Raw genomic sequence first — 9,387 nt, forward strand, 5'->3', positions numbered from 1 at the left:
CTTAGGAGCGGAGGACGTGTTCGGATCTGTCTTGTTTTTTGTGGGCGTCTGATTCGTCTTCTAATCGGTCCGATGGTAAGAAGCAATAGTACCACCTCGGATGTAGAAAATAATATAGGTGAAAAACTGAAAGCGTAAATTCATGAGAAGAAGCGTATTGTGACGGTGAACCCACGGAGTCAATCCGTGCTTTATTATTAGGGAAAGATGAGACGATTTACATTCCTGTTCCATTATTACTGTTTATATATGTTGACGCAACAGTAAACCAAAAATGAATTGAACAAGGACAAAGAAAACAGCCATCGATCTCATGGCATGGACATCGTTCATGGTGATGGTGCCGGAGCAGTATCACCTCCTATGGCGACAACGACGACGGGGCTACGCACGACATGCTTCTCTGATACCCAGCTCAAGGTTCCCTCCACGTAGAGCTCTTTGCCCAGGTCGTGGCCGCTCACGGACACACTGAAGGTCTTCTTCTCTCCGGTTTTGGAGAACGACATCGTCTCCGGGACGGCACGCACCGTCAGAGACCTCGGCACGTCCACTTTCGCCTTGAATGTTGAATTTGCTGGCCCGACGTATGTCACAGTCCGGTTCACGGTGAACTGCGTCGATGTTAGTGGCACGGTTATCGTCGGGTAATTCAGCTGCACGTCCTGGACCTTGGGCAGCTTCGCACAGGTCAAACTCGAGTTGCGCACTATGGTTGCTAGGCCGCTGTCACCAAGGAGCCAGCAGATGTAGCCAGCGTAGTCAATGACGCTGAGGTCATACACCAAGCCAGGGTCGGCGGCTCTCGCCGGGTTTACATGGCCGGCGCCTGTGTCATACACGCCCGCCTTTCTATGCTGCTCGTCCAAGATTGAGCCGCCGGTACCGTTAATGATGTTTGACGTTGTCAGGATGGCAGACTTGATGGTGGCCGGCGACCAGTTAGGATGGATGCCTTTGATGAGCGCCGCGACACCACTGACATGTGGCGTCACCATGGATGTGCCTGATATGATGTTGAAAGGGCCCTGTCCATGGCCCGTTTTTGACGGCCAAGCAACAAGGATGTTGAGGCCCGGTGCCACTATGTCTGGCTTTAGGATGTTGGGGGCGAGTGAGCTTGGACCCCGGGAAGAGAACGAGGCCACGACGGGGGCAGGGCGTACGCTAAACTGTGTGCCGTTGTACGCAAGAGACGCCGCAGAGCTATTGTCCGTCGACGCGATGTAAGCTATGAGGGCCTCGCCACCGGCCGCAGTCACCTGTACAACGCTGCAGTTGTAGTCCGTAGCAATGGTGGTGTAGCCACTGATTTCGTCGTTGAACAACACCACGCCTGCCGCGCCAGTGCCCACTATGTCGCGGATTTTGGACTGTTGAGCCTTCGACTTATTGTCCTTGCAAACGAGGATCTTACCAATGATACTACTATCATAGTCGTAATTGCAGTACCGCCATTTCTCGGAGTAGAGGAGAGAGTGCAACTTTAAGCTTGGATTCGCTATCTGGGTAAGTGCTTCTCCTTCAATGCTCTTGCCATTGCCGAGATGGATGTTGGCTCCGAAGCTCCGGTCCACGGAGCCGGCGGCGGCCGTGAGCAACCAGGGTGCTTCATTGGCGACGGAGCGCTGAGTCGGACCGCTGTTGCCAGCGGCGCACACCACAAGGATGCCCTTGGACATGGCACTGAAAGCGCCAATAGATATGGGGTCTTGATCAAAGCTGGCGCCTGTGCTGCTGCCAAGGGAGAGCGAGAGTACGTCCACCCCATCCTTGATGGCCTCTTCTAGGCCGGCCAGTATGGCAGATGACTTGCAATCACGAGCAACCCATGCCTTATACATGGCAATGTGGGCGCTCGGGGCAATTCCGGCCGCGGTGCCTGTGCCCACACCATTGTATGATGCACCGGTTACGAAGTTTCCGGCGGCTGTGGATGAGGTGTGTGTTCCATGCCCCTCTTCGTCGTCAGAGTCATCACCCGCAATCAGTGACTTGGCACCGATAAGCTTGTTGTTGCACTGGGCCGCGTCGCACGAGCCCTTCCGCGGGGGGTGGTGGAATACCATGGTCGTTGAAGGAAGCGTGCGCCGCATAGATGCCGCTGTCAAGCAGCCCGATGATAACTCCCTTCCCGTAGTCAGCCTGGCTCCAGAACCCGGTGCCATTCCTTAGCCCAAGGAACTCTGGCGTGTGGGTGGTCATTAGCTGCAGCGTTTGGTCTGGGAATGCACGCACAAACCCTGGCTTCTTGGACACCATGTCGAGTTCGGCAACGGTGAGCCTCACGGCGAAGCCGTTGAACACCTCGGTGTAGGAGTAGAGAAGACGTGACTTGATAGAGTCACCTGCCAACGAGCTCGACAAGAAAGACTTGTGCCACTGATGAATATTCAGTTTAGGAGGGTGCTTGTGGGCGAACGATGGGAAGCATGGCTTCATTTGGTGCGTAGACTGATGGAGGTTCAGTTAGCTCATCAGCCCGAGCAGTTGTGTTGGAAGCGTACTAGGTCTGAAGAGTTCACAGTCACATAGATGTATATCGATATCATTAACTCTAGTGTTATTCCTAGTTCCAAACATGTTTGGAAAGTCAAAGTTCCTTTGAAGATTAAAGTGTTTATGTGGTTTGTGCATAAACAAGTAATTTTAACAAAGGATAATTTGGTTAAGCGCAACTGGACAGGATCTACTAGGTGTAGTTTTTGTGATCGGGACGAGACTATCAAACACCTCTTTTTTGATTGCCCGTTGGCAAGAGTTTTGTGGCGCACTATGCAAATTGCCTTTAATATTACTCCTCCGAATTCGGTCAATACGTTATTCGGAACGTGGCTTGTTGGGATAGAGTTCGAAACAGCTAGACACATTCGTGTAGGGGTATGCGCGTTGTAATGGGCAATTTGGAACTGCAGAAATGATTTAGCTTTTAACAGAACAACAACTATTCATTTTTTGCAAGTATTATTCCGGGCTACTGCGCTGATCCGTATGTGGTCCTTACTCACTCCGACGGAGGCCAGGAAGCGTTTGGTTACTGGATCTGTCCGGTGGAAGATGGTAGCGCGGGATATCTTCAACCGGTTTGGATGGCGGTCATGTAATAGGATAGGCGATTAGTTTACCTATCTTTTGTTTTGCCAGCCGGTTGTGGCTTTTTGGGCCTTTTGTTCTTGGCGTTGTGGCTCTGTGTGAGCTTGCCGTTTTTATTTTGTTTCCAGACTTTAAGACCTTGTTGAACCTCCTTTATTAATAAATGTGGCCGTATACATCGTTTTGATGCAGAGGCCGGGGAGTCCCCCTTTTCGAAAAAAAACTGATGATGCGCGTCTTCGCCTGGATTCAAGGGTGGTGGCTGGACGAGCATGATGTAAGCACGATAAGCAGAGGATTTTGTGGCATTTTGGTGTATGCTTGTGGTAGCTGAATTGATATAGGATAGTGCGAGTGTAGGGAAGAGAGTGGTGAGCAAGAGAAGTTGTACTAAAAGATCTGTAAACGACGCCATTTCTTAAGTCGCAGACAGGTACACAAGGAAGATGATGGGAATGCTGGAATAGTCAATACCGGGTAATCTTTATATGGCACAAATAATTAATGTGTCGTGCCTTACTTTTGGCATGTAGGAGTATTAGTCAATTCATAAATCCAGCGCATGCGGTAACACATAAATGGCTTCAATTCCTACTAAATATGGATGGCATGATAAGGTTATGTGGGATTGTAGGAATGTGGGTAATGTATCTACCTGGGTTTATGGTGAAGGATTGGGGGGGGGGGGGGGGGGGGAGGGGGACGACAACGCAGGATCTCTTTCGATTTTCCGGATGATCTTAAATACTCCATACCCAGCAGTATCAGAAAAAATGGAGGATAATTAATGATTTAAATTTAATAGCTGGAGTACATTTTATGTGTTATCATCTCATAATTGTGTAGTATCAACGGATTCTTGAACAAAAATATTGAAGTAATGACAATATCGAAGTGATGAAATCAAGTGAGGTTGAATAGGTCGTCTTCTTTTGCTGTCAAAAGCACAAAAATATTAGGCCTAAGGGCTAAGGCTATGTTTGGTAGCAAAATATTAGAAAAACCGAAGTATTGAAAACCACAGTATTTTTGTCAATGGGTACAAGATACCACAGTTTTGATAATACCAAAGTATCTTGAAGTATTGAGATTATTATGACCTGTTTGGTTGTTGCCGCAAAACACAGTATTGTTGCCTAGCTGTTGCGTACAAACAGTCAGCTACCTAGCCGTTAGCAGGGGAAGGACATGCAGCTGGCCAGCCGTTTGAATACTATTCTGTTGAGCTTTTGTAGCTAGCTAGCTGGATATCCTAACCATCAGCATGCATAACAACCCAACGGGTGGCTTGTATATACAAAAAAGATCATCCATGGCACGGCATTTCTTGTGAATCACCTGATAGTGAAGCTACACATAGACGGAGCTGTTGACCGTTCTTTGCGTCACCATCGAGGCGCAGCGGAGCTACGCGTGGAGGTGACGACCCAACACGTCGCGTAGTTGGCCAGTCATCTGTGTCACTTCCGAGGGGCACGAAGAGTTGCGCCAGGATTGGAATCGCGCGGCCACGCTCAGCGCATTCACTTGATATTTGCATCGTCTCTATCCTCTGTAAGTCCTCCTAGTTTCTCCATCAATGTGGGGGAGTTTTCTGAAGCGTAAACATCGAGAAGATGATGAGTTGGCCATCATCGAAGCCGTATACAAAGGCGAGAGAGGTTCAAGCAATCACCAACATATTCACACTTCCATCCTTACGGGGCATAAGTACGTGAGAGAAATTTTAGAGGGTCATGAATTGAGATGTAAGAGAGATTTTCGGATGGAAAAATATGTATTTTATAATTTGGTTAAGTGCTTCCAAGAGAGACAACTTCTACAACACGACAAGGCAGCGCGTCGGCTGCGTGGTAGGAGCGAGTTGTTGAACAGAGAGGGGAAGGATAACGAAGGAGACCCTTCTTTTCGGCTCCTCTGTTTTTTAAAAAGAGGTCTGAGATTCTTTTTTTATGCAGAGAAAAAACCACAGTTTAGCAAATACTACAGTATTAAAACCACAGTTGTTACGGACGACGCAGGATCTCTTTCGATTTTCCGGATGATCTTAAATACTCCATACCCAGCAGTACCAGAAAAAATGGAGGATAATTAATGATTTAAATTTAATAGCTGGAGTACATTTTATGTGTTATCATCTCATAATTGTGTAGTATCAACAGATTCTTGAACAAAAATATTGAAGTAATGACAATATCGAAGTGATGAAATCAAGTGAGGTTGAATAGGTCGTCTTCTTTTGCTGTCAAAAGCACAAAAATATTAGGCCTAAGGGCTAAGGCTATGTTTGGTAGCAAAATATTAGAAAAACCGAAGTATTGAAAACCACAGTATTTTTGTCAATGGGTACAAGATACCACAGTTTTGATAATACCAAAGTATCTTGAAGTATTGAGATTATTATGACCTGTTTGGTTGTTGCCGCAAAACACAGTATTGTTGCCTAGCTGTTGCGTACAAACAGTCAGCTACCTAGCCGTTAGCAGGGGAAGGACATGCAGCTGGCCAGCCGTTTGAATACTATTCTGTTGAGCTTTTGTAGCTAGCTAGCTGGATATCCTAACCATCAGCATGCATAACAACCCAACGGGTGGCTTGTATATACAAAAAAGATCATCCATGGCACGGCATTTCTTGTGAATCACCTGATAGTGAAGCTACACATAGACGGAGCTGTTGACCGTTCTTTGCGCCACCATCGAGGCGCAGCGGAGCTACGCGTGGAGGTGACGACCCAACACGTCGCGTAGTTGGCCAGTCATCTGTGTCACTTCCGAGGGGCACGAAGAGTTGCGCCAGGATTGGAATCGCGCGGCCACGCTCAGCGCATTCACTTGATATTTGCATCGTCTCTATCCTCTGTAAGTCCTCCTAGTTTCTCCATCAATGTGGGGGAGTTTTCTGAAGCGTAAGCATCGAGAAGATGATGAGTTGGCCATCATCGAAGCCGTATACAAAGGCGAGAGAGGTTCAAGCAATCACCAACATATTCACACTTCCATCCTTACGGGGCATAAGTACGTGAGAGAAATTTTAGAGGGTCATGAATTGAGATGTAAGAGAGATTTTCGGATGGAAAAATATGTATTTTATAATTTGGTTAAGTGCTTCCAAGAGAGACAACTTCTACAACACGACAAGGCAGCGCGTCGGCGGCGTGGTAGGAGCGAGTTGTTGAACAGAGAGGGGAAGGATAACGAAGGAGACCCTTCTTTTCGGCTCCTCTGTTTTTTAAAAAGAGGTCTGAGATTCTTTTTTTATGCAGAGAAAAAACCACAGTTTAGCAAATACTACAGTATTAAAACCACAGTTGTTACGGACTACCAAACAGGTCATTGTAAAAAATACTATGGCAATCTGAAAAACTGTGGTATTATCGAAATACTTAAAAAATACTTTGCTATCAAACAGGGCCTAAGGCCCTGTTTATTTGGGCTTTTGCTTCTGCTTTTGCAGATTTTTCACTTTGACAAAAAAGCCAGAAAAGCTTCTAAGTAGGTGCTTTTTGCTTCATCTTTTGGCTTATACTATCACCGTTAAGTGTAGCATCGCTGTCGAAACTGAGTTCTATCAAAAGATTCTTGACAGAAATTAGCAGCAGCTCCATTAAGAAAGGGGTAGCAAGGACGTGGGTAATGTATCTACCCATTTTAATGGCGTGGGATGTGTGGGCTGGGGGGCGGGGGGATGCACATGATATTTTCTTTTTTATTATTTTTTGGATGATAACAAATACTTATATATCAGCATCGGTAAAATTGGAAGATATAACTAACTAGTCAATGTGTACGTGCAATGCACGTTAATTTGGAAGTATATTAAGTGCATGCAGATATTAAGTATGATATTATTCGCGTGTTATTATGTGATTAGCACTATATTTGGCATTAAATTAACTGTACGCTAAATGTGTTGAGCGCTCGGCATTGAAGCACTCTAGGTCGTTGGATTGACATGATTTAATGGCCGAGATTAATTGGATCTGCCCTTTGGTTCTTTTTATATTGATATAGATATAGATATAGATGATTCAAAATTAACAGCTCAGGGTTTGTCTCCCCACCTATGATGCATTATCATCTCATTAAACCCATTAAGTCACATGAAAAAGGCGGCCTCTCAGCTATGCAAGTGGCAGCTACGGCTTGGCTGTTGTGGGAATTGTTTCTTTTTTAGAAAATCTTTTTTATTTTGAGTTGAAGGCTCTTTTTTTCCTTTTGAAATGGATGTGATGTCCGCGTGTCATCTGTTGGTTGGTTGATGTGAGAAAGTTTTTTTTATGGAGATAAGGTTTCTTTCTCTTTCTCTTTGAAATGGAGAAAACGCATGTATATCTTCCTCTTAAGCGGCACACAATGGAGCCAACTTCAATAGTTCGTGCAAAAAAGGGCAAATTTTCCTTGCCAAATCGGCTATACAAGCTTCCTCGCTCACTCTGGTGCCGCCTCCTCCTCACCATCTAACTCCTTCTCGACTGCCTCACCAGTAGAAAACAGGGCTTTGGTCCAAGCTCAATCTACACATTAGTCCCGGTTGCATTACAAATCGGGACTAATGTGAGCATTAGTCCCGACTCGAGCGGCTAAGGCGCTAGGCAGGGATTAGTCCCGGTTCAAATGGGACCTTTAGTCCCGGTTTGAGCCACGAACTGGGACTAAAGGGTGCGATGCCCTTTAGTCCCGGTTTGAGCCACGAACCGGGACTAAAGAGATTTTGAAATTTGTTTTTTGTTTTTCCATTTATTTTTTGTGTTTAGTCTCTGTTTTAAATTGCTTATATCTTTTAGGATATTTGATGTTTTTGAGTGATTCTTTTTGCATTAGATTCATAATTTTGTCTAGTTTCTGTTTCTGTCATTAGTTTTCAAATTTGAATGATTTAATTATGATTTGTTTTCAAATTTGCTTCAAACCCTAGATTGTGAATAATTTGAGTTTAAAAATAGTTTTTAATTTAATTCTTTTTCTCCTAGTCACATGTTAGATTGTTGTCACAGTAAGATTTATTTGATTATTTTTAGAATAATTTATATTAAAATTTTAATTAAAACAAGTATTGTTTTGCTTATATAGTCGTTTTAGTCCTTTAATTGTTCTTTTCAATTATTTTTAGTTAGTTCTATCTGTAGATTTTAACATGTTGTAGGATGCTTCTGTTAGACAACAGTAGATAAATTTTTATAATTAATTAATCTTAATTTTGCTAAAATTTTGTATTAATAGTTGTTTAGCCTTTAATAATAGTTGATAGAATTACTTTTGCTATATTAAAAGTAATTCTTTTTGCCACTTTAATAGAACGTGACTCTGGCTTGGTTAACCTTAGTTGTGACTTTGGCTGGACGGTGCTAGCAGATGTACTCGACAGTAGGATTGGATGGACACCATGTTGTACTATGCTTTTGTTGGACACCACCAAACTCTACCCACCCCCCCCCCCCACGTATCGCCATTTCAGTTTTGAAAAAAAAAACAAAAGAAATGATAAAAACTTCAAAAAATAAAACCCTTCAAGATGTAGTTATGTTACTACATCTAATAGTTAGGAAAATTAAAAAGCATAAATTTCGACATGTTTTGCAAAAACGTGTTATGAAAAAGTAAAACGGTTATAACTTTTGCATAAGATGTTGAGAAAAAATGTATAATATATCAAAATGTTCAGCACAAAAATCTGCTTCCGATTTCGACAGCCGCAAGGCATTTTGCAAACTTTTAGAATCCTCAAATTCTGAAAGGAAAAAAAGTTATCCTCAAATTTAAGTTTTTTTGAATTTTTGGTCAAACTGTGGTCAAACTACTTATTCAAGAAATATTAATGTTACTAACTATTATTATTTTTAAATAATAGTTTCAAACTCAAACGGTGCTTCATGCTCAATTTCAACTCCTAAGGGTTAATAGGATTGACAGCTTACTATTGTCAGGAAAACAGCAAGTGTTGACTTGGAAACTAGGGAGAATAGAACTCGGAAGTAAAACATGCTTAGGCTGGGGTAGTGAGAGGATTGGTGACCAGCCGGGAAGTTAGACGATTTGGAATGAGTGATACATACTTGAGCAGTGATGAGGGGTGATTAGAGATTAAATTGTCAAATAATTTAGAAATTTGAAAATAAAAAAAATTCAATTTTTTTTCAAAATTAACAGCTCAGGGTTTGTCTCCCCACCTATGATGCATTATCATCTCATTAAACCCATTAAGTCACATGAAAAAGGCGGCCTCTCAGCTATGCAAGTGGCAGCTACGGCTTGGCTGTTGTGGGAATTGTTTCTTTTTTAGAAAATCTTTTTT

At 43.5% G+C, this 9,387-nt stretch overlaps 1 pseudogene; it reads right to left on the reverse strand.

Moving 5' to 3' along the window:
• Window positions 1-329: 329 nt before the first annotated feature.
• LOC125518977 lies at window positions 330-3,508 on the reverse strand (annotated as a pseudogene).
• Between the last annotated feature and the right edge of the window lie 5,879 nt (window positions 3,509-9,387).

This window comes from Triticum urartu, chromosome 7, assembly GCF_003073215.2.
Source record: "Triticum urartu cultivar G1812 chromosome 7, Tu2.1, whole genome shotgun sequence".
Lineage (NCBI taxonomy): Eukaryota > Viridiplantae > Streptophyta > Magnoliopsida > Poales > Poaceae > Triticum > Triticum urartu.